The 27,968-nt window shown below is 39.8% G+C and overlaps 1 long non-coding RNA gene across 5 annotated transcripts in view; it reads right to left on the reverse strand.

The window, feature by feature from the left end:
• LOC106974518 (uncharacterized) overlaps positions 1 to 27,392 on the reverse strand; it is a 155,864-nt gene extending 128,472 nt beyond the window's left edge. The window contains exons 1-2 of one of the 5 annotated variants that reach the window (XR_008295763.1): positions 26,989 to 27,386; positions 20,962 to 21,019 (exon numbers count right to left, since the gene is read on the reverse strand). This is a non-coding gene — a long non-coding RNA (uncharacterized LOC106974518). Of the gene's footprint in view, positions 1 to 20,961; positions 21,020 to 26,988 lie in introns of all 5 variants that reach the window. The other 4 variants (XR_008295762.1, XR_001430163.3, XR_008295760.1 and 1 more) reach the window with 4 other exon arrangements.
• Positions 27,393 to 27,968: the final 576 nt, after the last annotated feature.

Consider the following 27,968-nt stretch of genomic DNA (forward strand, 5'->3'; position numbering starts at 1 on the left):
CTTGCCCATACCAAGTCGAGTGCAAAGGATGGTTTTTCCTGGAGATGCCTATTAGCCAACAAATCACAGTGATTGTGTTCTGTATGTCATACCATGGGCTAGGGGGAGCTAGCTCAGGAGGAGAAACCAAACTCTCTAAACTTGAAGAGCTTCCAGTTTGAAAAAGAGACAGATGTATGTAAGTCAATATAATTTTTTTTAACGTTTATTTATTTTTGAGACAGAGAGAGACAGAGCATGAACGGGGGAGGGTCAGAGAGAGAGGGAGACCCAGAATCCAAAACAGGCTCCAGGCTCCGAGCTGTCAGCACAGAGCCTGATGCGGGGCTCAAACTCACGGACCGAGAGATCATGACCTGAGCCGAAGTCGGACGTTCAACCGACTGAGCCACCCAGGCGCCCCTGTAAGTCAATGTAAATAAGAACAAGATTTCACATAGCTGCATTTTATGTGCCAGGGAGAGATGCCTGCAAACTCTCACTGCCTTCCAATGTTGTGAACACTTTCACTCCAACAGATGACCCACACGTGATTATTACTAAAGAAATTTTAAATGATTGAATTGTTATTGAGAAAAGAATAAATAGCATAATAATAAAGTCACTGGAAGAATCTTGAAACAGATGGAAAAAGCTTTGTTTTCATGAGTACAATAACACTGTAGTTTGAGGAGCTGTTGTAATCCAGTCGCTGCTGGAAGTTGGAAGCCATTTAAAAAGTTTCCACTGTGTTAACTCGGGACCAAGGTCTGAAACGAAAACTAGTGATGGAGGTGATGGAGTTTGAGAGAGGCATGTGCTTACCCAGCAAGTCTAAGAAATCAGGAAGAGTAAGGACTGTGCCGCCTTGGTTTCTTATTTAGCAGTAAAGCAAGGTAGAGAAGAGGAAGATTTTTTAATGATAAAACTTCCCCATGGTATTTTGAATATGAAGATAACTGCCTTTCCCTGTTATGATCTTAGTCGCGTGTTTTTATACTGGTGATAGGTATGGCTTATTCATGCACTCTCATACTTGACCCCTTCCTCCCACTCCAAGTCTCACTAAACATCACACATTTACAATCACAGAAAAGAACAAAACAAGCCCTGATAGACTGGGTTAGGGCATACATGTGAGACCCGTCTGGGGAAAAGAAAGAGAGCTGGCTTTTATCAACACATTACAATGGAACAGACATCCCACCAAGAGTACCCAGATTCTAGGCCAAGGGGGTTATTTCAGGGGTCAGACTAAAATAGCTGCTTTTCTGCTTTTAATTTCAATTACCTATGACAGCCTACCTCAGCGCAGCCTACAAATGAATAATGATCCAGAAACTGAGAAGGTGTAAAAAGTTACGCATCTTGTCAGAATTTTGTTTAGGACACGTGGAGTTTAAAGTCTTACTATTCAGTAGTGGCCTTAAGACAGCATGCCAATTTCTCTGGATGTCTGTTTCTTCACCTGCAAAAGACTGGATTGAATTGGGAAAGATATCTGCTCCAAGGAGATGAGCTAAAACTCTGTGATGCCAGCACTGCGGCATGACTAAATAGTCCACAATATCTTGCATTTCAGTGACGTGATTCACTCAAGCTATTGTCTCATCGTGTAATAAAGGCAGTTGGTCCAGTAAACAGTATTTCTGTTTAATATTTAAAGACCCAAACACTTAGTTTGGTGTAGTATTACTAGCATTTTGTTTATTGAAAAGTCTGCTTTTCTGCTTCTTCTCAAATGTAATAGTTTGTTCACATGGAATTTTCAGAAGAAGGATGGGGAATTTTCCAAAGGAAGAAAGATAGCCTATATTCTGTTTCAAGTCAGATTCATATTTTAAGCTTCACCATTGCATTTTAAGTTTTGCAGGACGTATTGGTAATCAAACTGCAAAATATCTAGGAAAAAAATCAAATCACCTCCTTTTTCTCCTCTCCTACCTCTTTTTTAGAGGAGATGGGACAAGGGAAGGGAGAAGAAATGAGACGAAAGGAAGGGAGAGGAAAATCTTTTCCAGATTTCAAACTATCACAATCCAAATGAAAGGTCTTGCCATTCTTGCCTTTTAAGCAGTCGGAGTTTGGAGTCAAGCCCTTCTCGAGGGCATGTTTCTTGCCCTCCTCCTCTGTACTGATTGCACCTCTGTAATCTCCCCACTCAGTTCTGTTTTCTTAGCGCTCCCTCTGCCCTCAGCATCTCTGCTGTGATTGCTCTGGCCTTGTTGGCTCCCGCCAAGCTACCTCTGCTCCTCCCTTATCCTCTTCCTCCATTTCAGTAACCCCTTTCAGTGCCCTCCTCCGCTCCCCCCCTCACCCTTGTGATCTTTCTGGTCTCTGCAGCTTTTCCTGTGATCACTCTCCTCAGTTTTTCTCTGTGATTTCTCTGCCCTCTCTGGCTCTCTCAGCTTTCTTTAGAACTCAGCAAACCTCATAAGGTTCAGAGATTAATTTCAGTTTGGATAAGCACCCAAACTTGTGAGTGCGTATGCCAATTCTTTACTGAAACTCTTTGGATCTAAAATCTCGCTGGGAAGGCCAGCCTTATAAAAGTTTAAGTATTTGGAGTTTTATCAAGAGAATAATTTCCCCTCAAACCCTGGTCTTTCTGCTTCTTATTTGGGGGAAGGTGAAAAGACAATGGCTATTGTTCACTCTGCACAGTTTATCTTCTTTCGTTTGACGTGGGCTATGCATGATTAGAAAACACAGCAGGACCCTGAGAAGGGATGCAAACAACCATTTTTGATTCATTCAGTAAAGACTTATTTGATGCCTACTATGTGCTGGAAATGCAGAAAGCTGGACTTTACTTCAATCTCCACGAGATACTTCTAGATTTACTTTCCATAAACATACTTTACAGATTGGATACTTTGTGTGACCTTAGATTGGAGATGTCAAAAATGTTACCTCATAAGTCTCTCTACCATTCTTGTTCCACTGCCTAGATTTTAATTTAAAGATTGGATATTATTACTTACTTCCTGTTACTTTAAAATGTGTATTTCTATTCCTATCACAGGGCATCTTAGGTGGTTTTAAATCAAAAGTTTTCATGGACTCTCCCTTTCTGGGTCAAATCCATACCATACAGAATAAAAGATGAATGGAATGGCAAAAGTAATTCTTTTTGCTTGATGTTTCCATCCAATACCAAGTACACTTCTGTGTTTCTCTTCTTTTACAAAAATTTCTTAGGAAAATTGGAAAACCAAATCTTTATAGTCAACACTAAACCAGATTGCGTAATCTGAAAATATTTGAAATGTTGAGCCAAAGGGTAAACTCTGTCTTTTATCCTACTAATATTTGGGTATTTTCTCTTCTATCCCTCTGTTATAAGAATCTCAAACCAGTGATTCATGGGCCATGGCTGCCAAAAGATGTGTTTTATTTGCCTGTAAAATATTTTTAGATTTGTATATGAATTCTCTTGCAGTCTGATAATCCCCATTCTGCCACACTCTCCAGTAATATCTATTGTTACATTCATGTTATACTTCATACATTTACATACTCACCTGTTCCACAGGCATTTGGATTTATGGTTCCTAAGTAAAGTTGGACAAAATGGGAGTGAGATTTGGAGGGACATGAGCTTTTGATAATAGCTCAAAGCATCCTAACAACAGGTTTGCTTGAAATGGAGTAAGATGAAAAGCTTGATTAAGGCTCATTCTCCCACACCTACATATGGATGAATGAATAGGGTGACCTGAAGGAAGGAAGCCATCCTATTTTGTTGATAATTCACAGGAGAGCCTTCTGCAATGTTTGGGATGAGTAAGCCTGAATACCTAGAAGAATTCTCTCCTTTAGTAGACACTAGCAGGGATATGCACATTCCCTTAAAGATGAAGATGTTGCTTTCAACTTGGCTCAGGATCAGGAAAATAGTATTTATAATTAATCTCTTAAATCAAATTGCATGGATTCTTTAGACTGTCTTTTATGGTTTGGTAAGGTAATGTCTGAGTAAAATGGCAGTGGAATTACAAGAATTTGTCCATTTCCTCAATTTTGGCAAGATCCTACCTATGTAGAAACTGTCACTGACAATTGCAAATGCTTCGAGGAAATCAAGGGCCAGAAGTAAGTTGAACCCAGACTGGATATGATACTTCTTTAGTTGCTCTGTGTAGCCATCTCACTTGAATTCTGTATCAGGATCTTAAATTATGTTTCTAGTTTGAAAGAGGACAGGGTGGTGTGCAGTACAGGATTAACCTTGTCCAGACCAAGGTTTGGTGTTTGCCATCAGCTCTTGGAAAGTAATCTCTGAACCTCTGAAATGTCGTTTCTCATAAGAATGTCTTTGTTCACCATTGGGATTTGAGCCATGCGAGATAGACTATGGTAACAAAGTGATTTCTGGCGGAGAGCTTTGTTCCATACGGTATCAGCTGAACCTCTGCAGGGGCTGGAGACTAAGTTTAGCTACATGGATGATCAACCGTGTCTTTGTGATCAAGCCCCAATAAAACTCTGGCCACCAAGGATCAAGTAAACTGGTTGGCAATACTCCATGTGTTTTGCCACACAGTGTTGTTGAGAGAAACAGAGGCTGTCCGCACAACTCCACTGGGAGACCACAGGGAGCACCATGCCTTATATCCTGGATCCTGCCCTATTGGACTCTTCCTTCTGTTAAATTTTATTTGCATCCTTTCGCTGTAACAAACCGTAAGTATAACAGCTTTTCTGAGTTCTGTGAGTCCTTCTAGTGAATTATTGAACTTGAGGATGATCTTGGGGAACTCAGAACTTGCACTTGGTGTCAGAAGTGAGGGTGATCTTGGGGAACTCCTGAAACTGCAGGTGGAGAGGGGTGGAAGGATTAGGGAAGAATCTATTATGTCTCCAGCATGTCTGCAGTGAATTTCTGAGGGCTTAATCCTTACAGAATCCCACTGTTGTCAGAAGACAGAGTGTCCTCAGACTTTGAGTCCTTATCCAGCTCACAGAAAGTGGTCTGGGCATCCATGAAAGCTAGCCCGAATTTCTAAGCAACAACACATGGATTCTTCTCCATCTCCCCCGACCTTGGCCCTACCAAGAGAAAGAAAGGAAAGCCAGCCAGCTCCTCTTTCTTTCCTGCTCAGCGTCTTATTCTGTAATTTTTTCTAAACCTGCTTCTCAATATCATCTCATTAAGGAAAAAGATAATTACCATATTAACATCTTGCCTCCCAACACTTAGTGGAGTCACAAGCATTTAACTTCACACTTAAAAGAAATGGGTACCAAGGTATCTGACACCTATTATTCAAATGCAAATCTCCTAGTCTAGCTGAAAACTCAGTTTCTTTTCATTTCTGACTACAAAGAACAGATGGCATTTTCAGGGAACTGATCTAAAATTGCCTGTGGGACTGGAGGAAAAAATACAGGTATGTGTATAGATCCACCTTAGAAAGTAACAAATTATATTTGGAAAATAGACATCTAGACTAATTCCACCTGCGATACTAATAACATGCTGCCAAACACTGGAAAAGCTCTTTCCGTACCTAGCACTTCCCTTTTTAGTATAAGGCTGTGAGCCCTAGAGAGAAATACAGGATGCCCAATGGCACACACCCAGGGATTCCTCCCTCCCAGTACATGGTCCACACAATAATCACAAGGCACCACAAGTAGGGAACACAGGACAGACTCCAGGGTGGCCGCTGCTCCTATTCCAACCACTTAGTGAAGGATTGCCAAGTAGCTGTCACTATGCAGAGCGCATACATTATCTCCTTTAATCTTCCAACAGCCCTGGAGGGAGAAGGTGTTATTCTTCCCATTTTCAGAGATGAGGAATCCAAAGTTTAGAGATGCTAATGGGCCTGCCCAAGATCACAAAGCTAGCCACAGCCAAATCCGCATTCCAGCCCAGCTCTGTCCACCTAAAAACACTTTTTAATCTCTGCATATTCGGCATTCTGGTTAATTATAGACTCTGATTATAGCAATTTATCCTATATATCATTAATGGATTGCTAATTTTCAAAGAATTAAAGTCCAGGAAAAGACCCTTAAGACTAAAAGTACTAAAATTATACAGAATATAATCAAATTTTTCTTGGATGTTTCAGATGATACGTTAAGCCCTGGTAATGTCTCAGGTGCATCATCCTACAGAAGAGTGATTGTGCTAATGAAGTGTAGGTCAAAAGAATAACAGATAAATCAGCTTCCACTTACACATAATCACTATCCTAATTCTCATAAATACTTTTGCAGAGTTCATGATGTAGTGATCCACTAACTTTTTTCAATTCAAGTTAACAAATCTTTATCTAGTGCTTTCTCTGTGCCAAGCCCTGTGGTAAGCTCTGGGCAGCAGTAATAAGCGTGATATAATGCCCGTCCTTAAGGAGGACACATTCTGACTTTGGAACACTCCATTATCCCCCTTGCAATAGAATTACCTTGTCAATATTTAATTGGCTGTAAGTGGAATATTAACAGCAGCAGATCTACATTTTAAAAAATTACCACTGGTATGTCCACTGATGTTGTAAAGGTGACTAAATACTATTTTTCTCTTCTCTTCTGCATGCTACCTTTTTAAATGAGCTATAACTACCTCCCATGTCACCCAAGCTTTTTTAGAAACTCACCCCCTTCCGCCCGCCACCCCCCCCCACACTCCCCTTAGTAAATAAATCATTCAGTATCGTAGTTGTTGGTGGCAATATCTGGCATCTATCACCGATGCATATTCACAGGGATTTTGCAAAAATCTCTCTTACGACTCTTGGGAGGGAAAGGAAGCAGGGAACAAAGGCAGAAGGAAGGGAGGAAAGGAGCGTAACCTTCCCTTTGGCAGATGTCTGGGAAAAGGAGACTCTTTATGAGATCACTGCATCAAAGGGAAGTAAGAAGTTTCTGGGCTGCCAGTCACAAAGCCACCAAAAACTCACTTTTAATGAAAAAAGAAACTGTTAACTCCTGCACTGTTGTAAAATACTTACCAAAGACACCTTCCCTGCTAAGTGCCATTCATTTCAGGAGTGAAATGCTGTAACAGAGAAAAATGCCCAGGGCAACTGGGAACCAGAGAAGGAGGGAAGTGTGTGGTTCAACTGTCCCTGTAGGGGAGGGAAAGCAAAGTGTCTCTTTCCTTGACAGCTACCCCACTTAACTACTGTGCAGTCAGCCCTATTTGGCACCAGTGAAAATTCAGCCTTCCAGCAGATTCCCTGCCATCTGCCTTATGACTCCCAGTCTACAGTCAACACACCTTGAATGCTTAAAATCTGCAACACTCCCAAGGGCTGCCTTTTTGGGGCAATTAGACGATCCATGGAAAGAAAATCTTTACTTTGCCACTTGGCTTCAGTTTCCAAATTGAGTCGAAATTCTGGAAGCGAATTCAGATAAACATTATTTCCTGATTTTTTCTTCTTCACCTTGGTGTTTTTTTAGTACCCATAGCCAGCGGCCATGGAAGCTGAGGGAGTGACAAATGGCCGTCGGGAAGACTTGAGTCTCCAGGAAATCAGCAGAGACGTTATTCAACTGACAAGGCAAAAAAGGGAGAAATGAAAACAGAAACAAAATAAGCTCAGTTTTTGGCCCCAGGGCTCTACCAGGTATCTGCCAATTTATTCACCCTGAAATCTGAAGAGATTCCAGATGGAAATGTTTTCTTTTTTTTATTATTATTATCTCTTTACTTTATCGGGATGTTAGTGGTTACTATTTGAAAGTTTCCTTGTATAGGGTTAAGAAAGAAGCTAAGACAATTGCTCAAAATCTATGAAGAGAAGTGGGAAAGCTTGGGCATTTACTCACTTAGATCACTGGAGTACACATCTCAGTAAAGAAAGCCAAGATCTGCTCTTCCGAAATGTATCCATCTTCCACATGAAGGAAAGGCAGGCATTTCGAATTTTTTTTTTTGGTTCAACATTGTTTTTCATAGGATTGAATACAAGCAAAAAATATCTTCCTGATCCATTTGGATTCTAGCTGTGACCATGCTGAATGACTTATGCACTAGTCCAGGCAAGGCCTGGAAATGTAGATAATTGGTATCTTTGCAATGTGAAAAGTCTGGTGGACAGTGGGATGGATGTTAGAAATCATGTGTTGTTTTTTTAAGGAATCTATTTTTTTTTAATGTTTATTCATGTTTGAGAGAGAGTGTGTGTGAATGGGGAAGGAGCAGAGAGAGAGGGGGACAGAGTATCTGAAGCGAGCTCTGTGCTGACAGCAGCTAGCCCAATGCTGGGCTTGAACTCACAGAGTGTGAGATCATGACCAGAGTTGGAGGCTTAACTGACTGAGCCACCCAGGTGGCCCTGTTAGAAATCATTCTTTGATGTCAAACTACTATCATCCTTCCCACAGTTTTTTTTTTCCTCATGACTCTCTGGTAATTTTTATCTACTCCCCCTTGTTAAATGCTTCCTCTGAAGATAGACTAATAAACTCCTTAAACCTTTTCAGTTAAGATCCACATTTATCAGATTCATAGCTGTACTCATTTTCTTAGGCACATACTTGAAGCGATCATCAGCTCAGATATAAATAATGACTGTGAACAACTGTATTTTTCAATACAGTATTTAAAAATACACTAAAGCTGAAACAAAAGTTTCCTAGTTAAAATAGGAAGTGACCTAGTTTCAACCAAAAATATATTCACATCATACCACACCCATGTTCCAAGGACAGTTCGCTAATTTCTTAAACACATTTAAAACGCAACATGTTTTTCTATAGCCTCTTAACATGTATTTCAATCACTTCCATTCAGAATGAAACTTAGATTAGCTTTACAATCAATACTCATCTTCCCTTCTTTTTTAGATTTTTTAGAGACAAGAATTATTTCTCTATGTTGAAAGACTCTTACTTGCATTAAGAATTTCTACTCTGTCAGAATCCAGATCAAAAGGCACAGGCATGGTAACATTTTTTTAACCGAAAACTGAGTGAATGATCCCAAATGTATGGCTTGTACTTATCAACTTTCAATTCAGAGTCCTAGACCAGCAAACAGTGTCTCCCCAGCTTCTTGTTCCCTGTTGCATTTGTGCGGTTTCTCTCATTAGCAGTTCCCAGAAGCTAGAAGTGAGTTCCACAGAAGGGACTGATGCTTTGAACTCAATAGGTTTCTTCAGGGTAAAATTTTACACCAGGGCTCCAATTAGAACCTAAGGCTGATTATTTGCGTTTATAGGTCTCCTGTCTAAATCCTAGCTCTCTTCATCACTGGGTCGATGTTTCTTCACTAGATGATTAATTGTAGGAACATTTCCATGGTTCCTCTTTAGAGGTCTTCTATTGCTTTGGGGGAAACTCTAAGGGTTTTGCTTTAGCAAACCAAGAAAATGCCTATGAGTGTGAGCTCTGGAGCTACCCTGCCTCGATTTATAACCCAACAATGTCACTTACCAAGTGTCACCTTGAGCAAGTTGCTAATCTTTTCAAAATCTTAGATTCCTTATGGATTAAATATAAATACTTAATTGTACTGACTTTAAGGATTTCCTTTAATGATTAAATAATCTGTATAAAACATGACAACACTAAAATATTGAGTACAGCACTCAAAATAGCAGATATTATAAGCTATTATTATGTATATTAATATATATATTATTAGTTTTTTCTGGTTCACTGGAGTCTCATCAGGGTGTAACACAAATTGTATCTTGAAAATCTCTCTAAAGTAGTATGTATTCTTTTAGGTGCAGAGTCTTGAAAAGACATCATCTGCAGGAAACTGTCACCGCCCCCATTGATATCTTTTCTGTGTGTCTTAGGTCACTTACTGCATGCAGACACCTGCAACTCTCTGATAAGGATTTTTCATCTGGCAGTGGGAGCACCCTCAGTCTTTGGTTGGGGTCAACAAGAAGTCCGGAGGTTAATGTCTCTCTGAATCCTCAAACAACGATAAACAAGGAGTTGAACGGTAAATATCACTGCTTCCTTGGCCATCAGTTGGGAAAAATGAGACATGTTCTCATTGTCTTCTGGAGTTCCCTTGAGGGGCTGAGCTCTAGATATCCTCAGAGATAACCAGCACAGGGCATATTTTTTATTGTCTTCATTCTCTTTCCTGATTTATGTCTCCACTTTCCCAGTATTTCAAGGGATGACCTCCCAAATTCATTAGTTAGACTTGAACCCTTATCTCACAATCAGCTTCTGGGGAACCCAAACCAAGACATCTTTAGATAAATCCATTATAGCCACGTTTTCATTCAATGAATATGGAAACAAATTATTCCTCTTTGGTTGGGAACTTGGTAATACAATTGACTTGGTTTAAAGATTATATACGATATACACATGTATACATGTATGTGTGTATGTATTCTTAGAGTTGAAACCATAGTGGAGCTCAACAGTGTGGTTCTGCCTTCCCATTCCAACTTCCAGAAGTTTCTCCATTCCTCTAAAAGTTTCATGTAGAATATGGGTCTTAGATCTTCCTCTTCTCTTCCCTTCTTGAAAAAACTTCACCTCAGAGCAGTAGCTGAGGCCAGACGATGCAGGTAGCTTTGCATGGGAAAGGAGGGAAGCCAAAACAGCAGCACATGGGCATTTAGAACATAAGTAAGATGAGAACAGCTGAAGGACTGGGGGAGGCGGTCTAGAATGGCAAGTTGGAACCCATATAGAACATATCTAGCATGCAGATTATTGTTTCTAAATACTATTTGTTGTAAAAGGAACCAGGGCTGATTCCATCATTGAGGCTGGAAAACTTCAAGAACATCTTGTGGCCAGGATGAAGTGGTCAAGGAATGATGGAAATGTGTCAAAAAAGGAGACAGGGGTCATCTGGAAGAGCTCCTACTGGTCAAACCTGAGATGATTTAAGCTTCAAAAGAAATACTATAGTAGCAAATTATAACTGTTGAACAAAATATAAATCTGTGAGTTCATATAGATATTAACTAATTAAATTTGATGAAAAACAGGATATTTACAAAATCCTAAAGTACCTCCCACACAAAACACTTAATTACAAAGAGAAAAAGAGTAATATTGCTGTGGAGAGCCTTGGCAGACACTACCTTACTCAAGTGATCAAACTTAATAACGTTAATAATGGAACAAATCAAAATTTTATACAAAAGGAGAGGATGCAATAAGAGACTTTACCACGGTGATATTCCTACTGAAGATGATATTCATGAAAAAAATCATGCAGAAATATTTATAAAACATAAAATTGAACGACATTTCACGAAATTCCTGACATTCAAAAATAGTAGGTCATAAAACTTGAGGAAGAACTGACAAACTTTTCTAGACTGAAGGGGACTAAAAGATACAACAGCAAAAGGCAATACATAATTCTTCCTGGACTCTTCCTATAATGGACATAATGGAGAAACTTAAATGGGGTCTAAAGATGAGATAGTAGCAATGCTCATTTCCTGATTTTGATGGATACAATTTGGTTATACTGGAAGAAGCCCTTCTATATAGGAAATACACACAAAAATATGACAGTCACTTACTCTCACATGGCACAGGGTAAAAAAAGGTATATTTGCACTATTCTTAATTTTTTTCTGTAAATTTAAATCTTTTTCTACTATAGTACTCAGAGAAAATACCTACAGCTACTGTTATCTAGAGATATTCCTCGAAAAATCAGTAAATTGCCACATGACCCCAGTCAACAAGCTCTATCAACAAAACACAGGTTTTGCCAGGTTTTCAGTGCCTCACACTAAAGTATGACTGATCAACTATGTGTCAGCAAACTTTTGTGGAAGAATTACACCATGCCAAAATAAACCAGTAAAAGACAAAAGAATTCAGAAGAAAACAGTATGTATAGGAAAAAGAAAGGATTATTTCATTTTTTTTTTTAACCATATTATGGAGCATTCACAGGTTTGCCACAAAGTCCCCACATGCAATCGTTACTGTTTTTTTGAAAGAGCTTTACCATTTTCAAGACAAATTTTGATTTTCCCCATGTTCTTCTAGACATACTCTCCCATGTTGATAGTTGAAATTTACTAAAGCAATAGGCAATTTTATTTTTAACAGATTTGATAGAGCTGAAAATCATGAATCAAACCTAAGTTTACTATCCAGGCTTTAGAATCAGACAGGCTTGGGTTTGAATCATAATCTACCAATCATATTGGATGTACCTCCTGATTCCTCTTTCCTCATTGGCAAATTGTAATAATAATACCTATCTTCACTGCATGGATGTGAAAAGTAAGTAACTTTCCCTAGCACATAAAAGGTGCTTATGAAATGGTGCTATTGACAATGTTATGATCATTCACCAGGAGCTTCTCATCTATAGGTCTTTGTTCTGGAAGAGGCCCTGAGCTCATCATTTGGCTTGATCATGCTCTGTCAAAGAATGCCCATCAAATGTTCTCTGATCACTCCACTGTATTTATCACACTTAGTCCACAAACTGCTATCTATGCCCAATTTCCTAGTTATTAGACTATTGTCTCTCCACATCAAAACCTATTCTATACTGTTTGGTAATACTAAGGCTGAGACTCTAAAAATGTTCCTTTGGGCTCCTGGGTGGCTCAATCAGTTAAGTGTCCGACTTTGGCTCAGGTCATGGTCTAACCCCTCATGAGTTCCAACCCCACATCTGGCTCTGTGCTGACAGCTCAGAGCCTGGAGCCTGCTTCAGATTCTGTGTCTCCCTCTCTCTCTCTGCCCCTCCCCCACTCACACTTTGTCTCTCTCTTCATAAATAAACAGTAAAAAAAAATTTTTTTTAATAATAAAAACATTCCTTTGCTTTGCCAGTGGCTGCCTGTTCAGCTCTGCCACAAGGGGGCTCTAGAGGGAGACTGTTCCTTCCTGTTTGCATCCTATTGCCCTTTTGGTTTTCTGTCATTGCTTTACTTTCCTCTTTGTGTTACTCTAGCAACCCTTCTTCATCCTGACAGTAGCTGTTTGTCCCAGTATAGTAGTTGACTGCAGTTTGCAACACTCAAAGCACCCAGCCATGCCACAACCCTCAGAGACAGCAGCTCTGCCCAGCCCTTCCTCCAAGCCACTTAGCATTTAATAATGGCAACCCCTTCCTTCTCTCTACATCCCTAGGGTTGTGCTTACTGTTCTCGTTTTGTCTTTTCCTTTCTTCAGTACCTGTTAACAATAGATCTCAAACAATTCTTTGTTTCCATTTTTTGTTCTATTAAAATAACAAGTGTGTATTTTACCTCTAGACTGAACTCTGAGTGATATGTATACATTATGCAGCCTTCTTGGATTCCTCTTCAGACTCTATTCCAGTATCCCCTCTATGAATAATCTTATGCCACAAACATGTTTTTTACCATCCCATTAGACATGGGCATTTCTCAAATAACTTTGATCTCCATGACTACTGTTCATAGCCCTCTTTCAAAGAAACACTGGTCACCACATCTGATATTTCCACTCATGACTGCTAGCCCTTTGGAAACAGACACATGCTTGTACCTGGGTGCTACCAACTGTTTCTCCTAGCTTCTTACCTCTCTGAAACAACACCTATAAAAGGTTCTTGAGTCAGCCTCACAACATAGCAAATTGTTGAAACCAAAGATAGTAGAGATAGGTAGACAGAACTGTATGTATCATCATTATCACTTACTCTCCCTCTCTTCTGTTTCTCCCATCTCCAAGTCACTCTACAGAGGTTGTATTTTTTTTTTCAAATATCATTTTCATCTTAGCACTGCCTTCCTCAAGAATGATTCCCTACTGATACAGGTGTGCTGCTCTGAAGTGACACATGCACCCCAATGTTTATAGCAGCACTGTCAACAATGGCCAAAGTATGGAAAGAGACCAAATGTCCACTGATGGATGAATGGATAAAGAAGATGTGGTGTGTATATATATATATGTATATTATATATGTATACATATATAATATACATATATACATATATATGTATATGTAATGTAATACGTAATGTATATGTAATACACACACACACACACACACACACACACACACACACACACACAATGGAGTATTACTCAGCAATCAAAAAGAATGAAATCTTGCTATTTGCACTACATGGATGGAACTAGAGGGTATTATGCTAAGCAAAATTAGTCAGTCACAGAAAGACAAATATCATATGACTTCACTCATATGAGGACTTTAAGACAAAGAACAGATGAACATAAGGGATGGGAAGCAAAAATAATATAAAAACAGGGAGGGGGACAAAACATAAGAGACTCTTAAACATACAGAACAAACAGAGGGTTACTGGAGGGATTGTGGGAGGGGGGATGGGCTAAATGGGTAAGGGGCATTAAGGAATCTACTCCTGAAGTCATTGTTGCACTATATGCTAACTAATTTGGATGTAAATTAAAAAAATAAAATTAAAAAAAAAAATGATTACCTATTGCCCACCAAAACACCAGATCTAAACTTGTAACTTAGACCCTGGGTTTCATTAGGCTTCAGCCAGTTAGACTGACAGCATTTTATAGTCTTGAACTGACTTTGCCATTTTGTAGGTCTGATCATTGTTTTTCAAAAGACCTAGTAACCGCCTGTAGGAATAGACCTATTAAGGGAACGGGATATTTGGGAAGCTGACCTATGGTTCAGCCCATCTCACAGCAACACTCTGGAATATGCTGTACTGGGGAGAGAGAAGACAGGGAGCCAGACTCTCCATAGATGTAGTAGAGGCCAGAGGGAATCTCTCCAAAAATGGAGGAAGCTTCTTGGAAGAGCTTAATCCTTACCCTAGTTACATGCTGTCAGAAGCCACTGAACATCCTTAGGAGGATTCGAGGAGCAGCAAATATTTTTTCTAACCCTGAGGGTTATTATACTTCTATATAGAAGGCCATCAATATACAGTAAGCTGTATCCTTTGCTTACATTTAAATACTTTGAAAATAACTTGGAATATTTTTCTTGTCTCAGTGGATATTTCCACCAACCACACCTACCTACCAGATGCACTGCCACAAAAAAGACCTTTTAAAAATTGCTTATTAAATAAATCTATGACTGGGGCGCCTGGGTGGCTCAGTTGGTTGAGCGTCCGACTTTGGCTCAGGTCATGATCTCACTGTGGGTGAGTTCAAGCCCCGCATCGGCCTCTGTGCTGACAGCTCAGAGCCTGGAGCCTGCTTCGGATTCTGTGTCTCCCTCCCTCTCTGTCCCTCCCTGCTCACATTCTGTCTCTGGAAAATGAATAAACCTTAAAAAAAAAAAAAAAAAAAAAAAACTTTTTAAAAATAAATAAATAAATAAATAAATAAATCTATGATAGCTACAATTTTTACCTGATTGTATGGTCACTCCTCAGGTTTCATCACATTATATGTTACTTACAAGGAAAATTATCTGTGCCTAATTTACAGGTGGCTCAGGCTATTTCCATGATTTTAAGTAGCCAACTAAAAATAGAAAATTCAGTCAAATGTCTGCATTTTCGTCTACATGATATCAATTACATATTTTTAAATACCTGCATCTTTGATGTATCTTATAGGTCAGCCTAAGAAAGAAAGATAATTAGGATGTGCAAACATATTTATATATTTTAGTATTCTTGCTGAATTTTTACTTGGCTAATTACGATTTTGCTTTAATGTTAAATATTATGGTTTTTTTATATATAAGTTGACTTGGTACTAAATTATCTTTAGTTTTGATGTACCTATCATGACTTTTTAAGTATATTTACTGTCATTCATCTCATTAACTTTTTTCATTATTTATTTCTGAAGGATTTATGTCTTTAACTTCGTTTGATTTCTTAATGCTACAAACTTCCTTGATTTCAGGAATCTATAAAAATACTGAGTGCAAAATGAGGAATATAATCAAAAGAAGTTTTCTGTTACCTGATTTCACAAAAATATGAAGATTTGATGAACGGGATGGAAATGTGGTACTATCTATTCAAATTCATCAGTGGCATACATTCTGAGCTTCCCGTGTGGCACATTACAGGATCCTTTTAAATTTTCACTTCTTTCCATGAAATGAAATATGTTTACTATGCATATATCCCTGAAACAAATAGTTTTTCCTACTTGAATGTGAAGAGTATGCATCTCTTAATGAATCATCTGGAGGTGGTAAATGTGAATAGCAATGTATTTATGTTTGTGTAAATGTCCTTTAGCCCACACTGCTGGCCAAACTTCATGTTCAGCCTCATTTTATAGGCTGCTTTAAGAAAAAGAACTCTGAGTTAAAGATAAATAAATAAATGGCAATCAATAGCACTTATTTCTGTTTCTATCTCCTTGGAACTCATCATACCTCATAGAATTGAATTTAAATACATTCTCTAATGACTAAAATACAACTCATTCCAGAAGTCTATTGGAACTTGCCTCCCCTAATCCTGCCTGGATACACTGAGAAAAAAATCCAAACTCTTTTACCCTGACAAGGCCCCCACTTCATAAGTTGTCAGTGTCTTATTTAATGTATTATAGCCATACCAGTCTTTATGTTCCATGACTTGCAAGGCTAATTTCCCCCTCAGAACACTTACATTTGCTATTCCCTCTATTGGGAGGATGGTTTCCCCCAAATCTTTATAAGACCAACTGCTTCTCATCATTCATGTCTGACCTCAAAGGATACCTCCTTGGAGAGGCCTTTGCTAAACATGCTAACTACCCTCTACTTCATTTCCCTGGATCAGAGCCTTGATCTGTACCTGACATCATTTATTTGCTTGTTATCTACCTAGGGATGAGTCCTTGGCTAGCCTCATTCTTCCTACCTTGGGAGGTTTCTCCTCCATCTTGATCATCTAAGTTTGGTCCCTAGATTCTCTTCAGGTTTCTGGTCTATTCTCTCACTCTCTGCTGGAACCTGTCTAAAATCCTGAGCTGATTATGTTTGTCTCTGATCCCTTGTCTTCCTCCTACCAGAATCCTCTGTCTCAAAATTAGACATGGCATCCTATATCCTCAGATATAGATATAGATCCTTGTCTCCACAGAGGGGCCTTCCTGAAGCTTCTAATCTTTAAGAGACTCTTGCTATCATGGCTAAACTCACTAGGTCACAATTTTTAGCTCATACCTAGAAACTTTGATTGAACACCAACCTCCTTAAGAAACATGAAGATTATTCTCTTACTTCTCCAACATTCCTTGAGATTGTAAGTTCTCTTGATTCCCCAGTATTCCTTGATATTTTCAAGAACACCACTTCTAAAATGAATGATTTCCTATTAATCTTATCAAGTCACAAAATTAAGATTCATGTAGCTTAATGCAGGCAACACATGGTACAGTGAGGTAGTTAGTTGCATGAGCCTGGGTATAAATCCTAGCTGTGCCATTTCCTAGCCATGTGAACCTGGAGGTGTTTGTCAAGCTCTTTGAGCCTTATACTCCTAAGTATAAAATGGGGGGAATGAAAGCATCTTCCTGAGAAGGTTGTTATTAGGATATGGTAAGAAAATGTGCCAGATATGCTCATTCATTCTATGTGAACATGCAGAATAATGCAATCCTAGGAGAGAAATCTGAAGCATATAACAAAACTACATGAGCATTCAACATCACACCTGTAAGTACACCTCCAAAAAGCAAGACACAATATAGGTTCAAGGTTACTTGTCAAAGCTTTATTTATAATAGCAAAATATCAAAAAATCACAGAAAACTCATTGACATAATCAAGTACTATGCATTTATGAAAAGAAAGAGAAGTACTTCTATGAAGTGATATGGAAGGATTTTTATAATACATTAAATGAAAAAAAGCAAATGCAAAAGAATATTGTAATATATATCGCATTATATTTTATATAAAACCTTTATCATAAGACAGAAAATCAGAAATATATATCTACACACACACACACATATTTATACACATACATATAAACATATGCATATATATGCAACCTATTTGCTTATTTTTACAAAATGAAATATAGGAAAGAGAAACCAGAAACTAATGAAAATAGTTACTCATAAGAGGTGGATGGGGATTAGGAGGAAAGATAGAAATAGGAAGAAGACTTCTGTTGGTAGATATTTTTAATGTAGTTTTGCCTTTTGAGCCATGTAAATGTTTTACATATCTAAGAATTAAATTTAAATTAAAAAAATAGACCAAAGGCAAAGCCTAATATTGAATACAGACAGACAGAAACAAATGAACTTAACTACATATCAACTTGATTATATAACCATGCAGAAAAGTAGTTTTTGAACACCGTAGTGTGACAACACACTTGATGAGAATTTACCAGATACTTCCAAATTGTGTGACTTTCTATTAGGCATTTGCCCTGGAATCTTCAAAAATATTAATGTTGTAATTGATAAAACAGGCAGGGGGGCTGTTCTGCATGAACAGAGACCAGAGAGACAAGATAACTAAATATATTGTGTGCTCCTTCTCTGGATCTTGAATTCAACAAAAGAATAGCTATAAAGGACATTATTGGGACAATTGGGGGAAATTTGCATGTGGACTGTATGTTACAACACATTATTGCATCAACGTTAAGTTCCTTGGGTATGATTATGACAGGGTGTATGCTGAGGTATTTAGAGATGAGCTATCATGATTCTGCATGAAGTTTACTTTCGTACTTTAGGCAAAAAGAAGGAGAGAGAGTGAGAGAAAAAGCAAATGTGCAAAACGTTCGTATTAGTCTTTCAACTATTCTGTAGGCTTGAAATTTTTTCCAAGTAAAAAGTTTGGGAGGTAACCCCCAAAACAAACAAACTAAAAAAGATCTGTGCTTGCTAGCTATCACTTTCTCTGATTCTCCCAATCTGGGAGCCTGTGAGAAGGAAACCTGGGATAAATACATATGGCTGATAAATAAAAAAGAAATCATGTACTGGGATCTATTTTCAGCCCACTGAAGCATGTCAGTTGGTACTTTATTTATTCATTTCCCATAGGATTTGCCTAAACAAATAAAATTGCCTCCAACTTTAAAAAAGGAAGTGAGACTGTCTCCAAGCTTCCCTGGAAAGAAGCAGTTAAATCTTATCCTTATTTTATCTCCTTCTTATTTAGTGATGTGCCTTGGCAGAAACTCAAGGGGAGTATAGTTACAGCCAGCCTCTGGAAAAAACGCAGACAGCACTGCCTCTTGCTCTCATGAATTACGCTGGGGGACATGCCGCCTCCAACCTGCCCATCTCAATTGTGGTGACAAAGCACCAGGCCAAGAGGCAGACCCCTGGGTAGTCAGGTCTATATTATTTCAGATTTTAAATACTAAAAAGGAGACAGAAAGCCTTTTCTCCCAGATCAGAGAGTGGGAAGTATAATTTACAATAGATTAGGCTCACCTTATCTGGGGGCCATTTAAAGATCTGTAAGCCCTTCCCTCTAAATTTCTGATACACAATTGACCTAACAAAACACCTTTAGACACTCCTAAATTATATACTTAAAAAAAATCTTTTTCCCAGATATATAATATTTGCCACTGGCCTTCTACTCTTCTTTCTTTCAAGGCTTAAAAGCCTATTTGATTTCTGTTGCCGAATTGTATCCAGGTACAGACAGACACCCTTTGTAACTGGTTAAAAGCTACAGAAAGGCTCTATTGAAACAAAATGCTGCTCATATCCCCATCCATGCCAGGAGGAACAAATCGCACAAAAGAACCTAAAGAAAACTGTTTTATAGTTACTATAGTGTTACATTAGCTGACAAGGGAGAGATGATTACATTTATAGATTTTTTTTTTATAGAGGCAGAATCTATATGCAGCTGAAGAATTATGTATTATCACCACTGGAATTTGAATTCAGCTAATGAGAACTAACAGCAAAGGAAGACTTCTTGCAAGGCTTCTTGGTCTTAGCCCTGTATATGGGCCATAAAATTAGGCTGCCTTGCCTCCCTTTGGGGCCACAATGCTGATCTGCAAATGCATTTCAAGATTCCACTTGTGCATCCATAAAAATATTAAAACATGCATCCTAAGCTAATTATGAAGTTGGAAGCTATTAATACCAAGCTATCAGTATAAAATAATACCTTATATTTGCATAGTGTTATGTACCTCTGTGCTTCAGAGCACAGACACAGAGATAATCTCACTTAATCCTGGGAACTCCATGAGGTAAATTGTGTGATTAGTCTTTCCACCACATAAAGCACCTGAACAAGACATGATCATTCTCAGTGCTGAAACTTTATGTCCACCATTCACCACAACTGGAAAACACTGCCTTGAGAGAAAGAGAAACAGGGAAACAGAGAGAGACTCAGCTCTGTTGTTTTACCAGCTGTGTGACTCTGGACAAATGACCAAACTTCTCTGAGCCTCAGTTTCCTCAGCTGCAAAATAAGGGAAATAATACCTACCTCTTAAGAATGGTGTAATAGTTAAATGAATTTAAAAGAAGTAACTCAGCACTCAAAAATTATAACTATTCACTCACTCATTCAACAAATATTTTTCTGTTTTTATCAGGCGGTAGACAAGAAAAATATAGATCTAGAAGAAGCAAGGAATATAGGTATCCTATTAAGATACAGTGCCAACCTTCATGAAGCTTACAGATGTGAAGGAAGGTAGACACCTAAATAAACCATTAGAATGCAGTGTGATATTAAGGAAAGCAGGCCAGGGCCACCACATATAGTTTTAAAGGTTTTACACTCCACAATCCAGGGGACAACCTTCATGTCACGGTGTATGTGAGCGATGACAACCCTAGGGGTGTGTAATGTGCCACCAGAGAAGCCATACACAGCAATCTTGCCAGTAACAGAAAAAAAGGTTACTTAAGGCTTCGTTGAGGTGATAATGAATGTAGGTCATTCCAGAAAAGAGAAGTTCATGAGAATGCATGAAACGAATGTGGACCTGCAAAACTACCAGTACCACAGTAGATACTGTGTATATAAGACAGAAAGATGAAATCGAAAAGATAAACAGAGACCACATGGTTAATGGCCTCGGAAAGCATGCCAGAGAATTTGCATTTTACTCTTAAAATAACAAGGTGCTTTAGCCCAAATACGTGATTGTTGCCTTAACATACCTTCATTCCTTTCCATCAGCTCCCGGTTTTCATTTGGAGATATACATAGCTCTAGGAACTGTACAAACAGAATGAAGCCCAAAAATGTTATTGATAATGCTAAAACAACTGTACAAGAAGATGTGTGGCTAAGAGGGGGGACAGCCTTAGAATAAAGTTGACACTGTGGCAGGCAGACTGAAGAGAGAGAAAGAAACCAGCCTCCCAATGACTATATTGAACACTGGGTCTAACTTTGCCTGAAGCCCACCTACTTTGAGATCTTCAGTTACATGAACCAATAAAATTCTATTTATTGCCTCAACAAGTTTGGGTTCTGTTTTCTGTTACCTTCAAGCAAAAGATCTAGCTCTACCTCACACATGACTCTTCTCTGGACAGCCCCCACCCAGGGTGATCTTCCTCCTTTTAACTCCTAAGATTCTAGCTCCCTGGATAATTATTCAGTCTTACAAATCCTGCTTTGCAGCAAAGACGAACTTTTCATAAATGTGCATCTTCCAAATGGTTATAATCTCCAGGAATCCTGGTTTTATGATTTTTTTTTTTAATAGCTCTCCTCCATGTAGTTCTGTGCTTTGTATGTAGTAATTACTCAAATAGCCCCTAGTTAGCTGAGTGCTCTTTCCGGTACACCGTACTGCCCACTTTGTTTCTGGTTCCCCATGTAAGAAACGCAGGCCTAGAAATTTCCAAAGGATTGAGAATACTTCTGTCTTGCAATGTTCAAAACTCTCCCAGCTTCCAGTTTTAGCACTGTCTCTGCATTACCAAATGGCTTGGAGAAGTCTCAACCTCTATGGGTCTCTTTCTACCTATAAAAACTTTCACAGAAATATCTGGAAAAGTCAGGATTAAAAGTCAAGATAGTTGGAACCTGTGAGGCACAAAGCTGGTGGAGGAAGATAACATCTGAAAGGAAATAACTTGTAGGAAGGAAGGTAGTTAAAGTACATTTTAGAGAAAGTGCAACTGATAAAGACATCTATTTAAGGAAAACAATAGGACAAAAGGGCGTAGCTAAAGACTTTGCACCAGAACCCATGATCCAATTAAATAAACTGCCCCCAAGTAAATGAATCGAATGTTGCAAACAGGTGTGATTCTGTTGTGTTTGTTATTAAGGCCCTTTACTCAGTAAATGTTCATCAACTGTCTATATTTATGAAGCTCTTTGATCAGTACTAGGAAGACAGCCATAAAAAGGATAAGCATCATCCTGCCTGCCTAAAGCTTAAGTTCTAGTGAAGGATACAGACAAGTCAACAATCTATTGCAATACAGTATAAGTGCACTATTTAGAGGGCACATGGTTTTCTATGTCAGTGGGCATTTACATTTTCCCAGAAATACAAACTATAATGTGAGTGGTGCTCTGAATAAGAAATATAATGGGCATTACGGACTGAATGTTTGTGTCTCTCCCAAATTCACATGTGAGGCCTCAACCCCAAATGTGACTATGTTCAGGGATAGGACCTTTATGAAAGTGATTAAGGCCAAATGAGGTCAAAAGAGTAGAGCCTTAATCTGATAGGATTAGTGTCCTTATATGAAGTGACATAACTGGGAGAGCTCACACTCTCTTTTTACCATGCGGACACACAGCAAGAAGGCAGCTGTCTACAAGCCAGTAAGAGAGATCACTGGAAACCAAGGCTGCAGACCTTTATTTTGAAACTTCCAGGCTCCATAACTGTGAGAAAATAAATTTCTGTTCTTTAAGCCGGAGTCTGTGGTGTTTTGTTATGGCAGCCCAAGCAGACTAATAACACAGAGCGTTATAGGAGGATCTAACCCAATCTCAGGAGTTCATAGAAGCCCCCGCTAAGAGAAAACAAAATTTACTATGAGTTCTAAAGGATGAGTAAGAGTTAGCTAGTCAAAGGGAGAGGTGGTAGAGGGGCTGGGGGAAGGTAATGAGTGGAGATGGTTTCCGGGGGGGAAAAAGAAGAGCGGGTGCACACTGAGTGGACTATAAAGTGGGAAGGTTACAGGACATGAAAAGACTAGCAGGGGCAGAGTCACAATAGGTCTTTTTCATAAACTTTCATCAGAAATTTGGATTTTATCCTGATATCCATAAGATGCTATAATATTCCTAAGATATAAAAATTTAATAATAACTGGAATCACTTGTTTTATGTAATTTGCAAATTATCTCGAACGAAATTTCCATTTTTGCAGTTTTTCAAACATTTGCTCAGCACTACATGGTTAGCCTGCAGTGACATTTGTTTAATAAATGATGGGTTTAGGCCTTTTCTGAGGATATTATAATCCTCATCTTACCATCACAGTGTGCCCACGGTTCCAAGTCAGAGGGTTTTTTTAATGATCTGTTATTGACATGGTAAAAGAGCCTTTCTCTAAAGCAATCCATATATCTCTGCGCTAAAATTCAGGTTTACGTTCAGGTTGCCGCCTAAAACTGAGCCCTTGCAGACCAGCCAACACAGTGCTGGATTTGTGAAGATCAAGTTTAAACCATCCAGTCTGGCCTCCAGAACAATTCTGTGTATTCCTGCACCTTCTGCAAGCTGCTGATCCTTGGATGAGTATTACCACTACCGTTTTACATTTTTCATCCTTCCGGAAAACAATAGCTAAACATCAGAGCATGAAATAATGTTTTGTTCAGGGGTCTGCCAAGCATGTCAGGTCAAATTCTCCTTTTTTTTGGCCTTCAAATTGTTTTGTGAACTCCCATAATAGCATTGCATCACATTTGGTCTTCAGGAAAACAGACTTTGAAAACAAGAGTTGATGGACCCTGACAGCCAGTTTCTTTCTTAGGTGTATCCTTCCAGCCACCCAAGCATGCCAGAGAGTTACACTTTGACTTCAGGAGGCTTGACCCGCCTCCAAAGTCCTCCCATAGCACTATAAACTCAACAGCTTTCGGGAGTCCACTGTTCGCTGGACGGACGGACCTTAGTCTCAGTATTTGGGGAAGATGGCTAGCTCTCAGAAATCTTTACAATACTTTTCTTACTGTCCATTTCTTGTGGTGTGCATCTGGTGCACAAGGAAAAGCTCAGAGTGATAAAACTGAACACTAGAGCTACAGAATGAATAATGCTGACTCCAACCTCAGGTTGACAAGGTGGGAAAACCCCCACCCTAACCTGGCACCATTACTGATTGCAGCTGACAGCAAGAAGTCATTTGGAAAAAAGATGTTTCTGTGATCAATAATCTTGGAATATCCTATTCAGAAATATCAGGCTTGGAACTCATCAAGAGAATCTTCGTGAGAAAGCAAGGAGACTCCCCAATTGCTTCACAGATAGAGCTGTGTCATTCAACCCATCTGAAACTCTGGAGGAAAATCAGACAGTGCAGGTGGGAAGGACCAACTCACCCAGATTCTTTACCAGTCTTTGTGTAAGGATCTGTGGTTGCTTTGGCCAAGTCATTGGATCTATTTCACATAGAAATGATATTAAATGCATACCCTGCCAGAATAGCTATTATCATTTCTAATGCTGTATTCATTCTGCTAATATCCTTACAGGGTCTCCTCTTTCCTTTTGATGAGTTATCAGCCCTTCCACCGATGTGTGCAAGGAAGCAAAGCAGACAGGTTTAGGGTGGAGGAAGAAGCTGAACGGGTATTGAATTGCTAAAGAGGCAGAACCTACAGGGAGCTCTGAGCTGGCCTGACCCTTCAGAGTTTTCCCATATTAAGGCAGGGAGGCAGACCTTTAGACTGAAATTGACATGTTATTGGGTGATGGCTGCTCCAGGAAAGGGTCATGACCTTAGGGAATGCAGCTCCACAGGCAGAGGGCAATCCCTGGGAGGGCTCAACTGTAAGACCTCAGCAGTGACACCCCCAGAATCTGGAGAACGAGTGTCTTGGACTAGAAGGGGGGCATGGATGGTGCCACACAGCATTCACCATACCCTCTCCAAAAATGTGAGGAGCAGCCCTTCCTAAATTCTGGTGGTGCGTTAGGGGACTACTCCAACAGACTCCTGTTTCCACGCCTCCAAAAGTGTCTAAGGCAGGTCTTAGGCCAAGGGTCTTGTGATGTTCAGTTTGCAAAACTTAACGCAGTGCTTTGATAGGTTTAACTAGATTATGTGGGTTTCTTTTTAAAGAAAGGGAATTTCTAATACTAGCCTCTAATTTTTCTTGCTAGCTTTTAATTGCAAATGCACAGTATTTCAGCTACATTTGGGTCCGATCGATTTTTGTCCACCATCCAAGAAGCCTTACAGCCATTGTTTCTAAGAGAAAATGTATATTGAGTTCCAAAAGCTCAAAAGAAGTCTTGGAACAGTGCCCAGGTGGGGCCGGCCACACAGGTAATGGCTGCAATGAGCATGTTAAAATTGTCAAACCCTTCAAACACACATAGGGAGAGCATTACACCATTAAAAGCAGAAGTTGCCTTTTAACTGTGCCTAGTGCAAACTGACGCTGGAGGGCAAAATACTGTTCTCATCAATTTGTTTCCAACAAATAAATCCAGTATCACACACTCCAAAACAAGGTAGGCTGTTTCCACAGATCACACATTTTAATGGAATCACACTTCATTTCTGGAACAAGCACATCTTGTCCAGGCAGCTCAGCTGTCATTACAAGCAGGATCTGGTCACCGCTCCTTCTATCCCTAGCATTATCCCTGTTTTACTGGGGAGGAAACTGGCAAGAGGCTTGGAAGTGACTTAGCCCCAAAGGAGAGGTCAAGTCTGCAGCAGGCAGCTCATGAATTCAAGGCCTTCCCGAGCCTCCAGGCGGGTTTGGCTTCCTACCTCCGCCTGGACTCTCTCCCAGCTGAGGGGCCTGAAATGTCCCTATAACTCTCCTTGGCTCTTTTACCTGTGAAACAGGCTGGAAACAGCCATTCCCAGGAAGATTCAGTGTTCATTCACTAATCAAAGAAGAAAAACCCGTTCTCAAGGGGGACACAGAATTGAGCACTGTTTCTGAGGAGTGTCTTATTTTCCTCCTCGGGGTGGGGGGGGGGTCAGAATTCTGAGGTTTGAGACCCTTTGGTTCCTCTGACAGCAATGTTAATAATCACACCAGTTTTCCCCTGGCATGGTGGCACCACCCAGTAAAGCCCAGTGTAGGAGATGTGCCCAGTGCAATAACGCCAGTTAAATAAGTACCGTTCATTGCTTCCCAACAGTCAAGGAGCTTAAAATCCTGTCAATTCATCCGACGTGAGGGAGATTATGTGATTTACATGTTAAAGTGCCCCTGTGGTTTGATTTGCATAGCAAAGACTTTGGGGGCACGGAAACAAAGGATCAGTGTGCATGACAAGAGTGCTATTAGCATAGAGCATTCCGATTTTCAGACAGCCCAGCCTGGCAAACAATCCGGCACCTTCACCACACCCCTTGAGTTTATAGGATTTGACAATTTCTCAATGACAATAAGGAAAGGGGTTAGGGAGTTGGGGTGTGGAAAGAGGTTTACTAGAAAGGCTGTCTTCCTAAGCACAATAATTAGTCTTTCCCTAAAGGGCTCCCCTTCTCCCATCACCTTCCCACCCGCCCCCCTCTGATATTCATTCCAAGGAAGAAATATGATGCCTAATAATAGTGGCAGAGATCAGCCACAACCATTTTGAACGCTGGATAACACAGCCAGTAGCTCTACCCTCATCAGCACAAAAGCGTGCACACACACACACACACACCCTGAAATGTATTTATTTGTATCTCTGTTTCTTCATTTATTTCTGTACTATTGACCGAGCAGTACCTAATGTAAAGAACACTGGTTAGGAAGTTCAGGGCTTGGCTTTAAGTCCTGACTTTACCACATTCGTTATCTGGACAAGTCACCTAATTCCTTCCTCTACAACTCAATTTTCTCCTAAAATGGAAGATGGACCAGAAAAGCTCTAAGATCCCTTCCAGCACTAGCATAAGAGAGGCAATCCAGTGCACAGTTTCATTAGACAAACTGAACCACAGGAACTGGGGGCCAAAGCCAAAATGAGTGCCCCAGAAATCCCACCTTAAAGTTGTCAACTGTCACTTCAAGAGTTTGTCACTTACCTGCCCCCAGCAAGTCTCTCAGTCTGAAAAGAAGATCAACAAATGTGTCTTGACCTGTTGGGAGACTGAATATACTGCTCTAAGTGAAAAGCATTTTGCAAATTATATATGCAATACACTGTTACTACGTGTTAACTCCAATGAGACTGACAACCCAAATATACTAATGGTAGGGAAAAATCTTGTAAGATGGCTGACAGTACTGATAGGGAATTTCCAGTCCCCGACTAAAAACTCCCCTTCCGGGTTCTTGCTCCTACCCCTCTTGCCAAGCCCGCCAAATTACTACTAATGCGGAATGCGGAAGTAACAGACTATAAAGGGTTGCCTCTGCTTGCGCCCGCCCAGGACTCAGATCTCTGGAGAGTGATCTCTGATCCCTCCCTCCTGCCTTCCAAACCCAGGTGCCGCTTGGTTCTTCCGCTGGGTGATCCAGGCCAGGTTCCGTAACACTAACATCAGGATGTTGTGAAATAGTCCTTTAAACCTATTGGTTTTCGGGTGGAGGATCGAGGGGTGGGGCAGGGAGTGAATCTGCGCCCCCTAAGATATTTGGCAATGTCTGGAGATATTTTTGATAGCTACAACTGGGAGCAGCCGCGGAGAAATGCTGCTGGTATCTACAGGAGAGTGGTCAGGGGTGCTGCTAAATGTCCTGGAAGGCAGGACAAGTCTTAGGCAATAAACAATTATCCTGCTAGGGGCGCCTGGGCAGCTCAGTCAGTTAAGTGGCCGACCTCGGTGCAGGTCATGACCTCCTGATCTGTGAGTTCAAGCCCCGCCTGCGCTCTGTGCTGACAGCTCAGAGCCTGGAGCATGCTTTGGATTCTGTGTCTCTCCCCCGCTCCCCGCCCCTCCCCAACTCCTGCTCTGACTCTCAAAAATAAATAAATGTTAAGAAAAATTAAAAAAAAAAAAAAAAAGAATTATCTTGCTCAATTGTAAGCCTAATACTCAAATATCATCCTAAACAATAGCTG

This window comes from Acinonyx jubatus, chromosome A1 (assembly GCF_027475565.1).
Source record: "Acinonyx jubatus isolate Ajub_Pintada_27869175 chromosome A1, VMU_Ajub_asm_v1.0, whole genome shotgun sequence".
Taxonomy (NCBI): Eukaryota; Metazoa; Chordata; class Mammalia; order Carnivora; family Felidae; genus Acinonyx; species Acinonyx jubatus.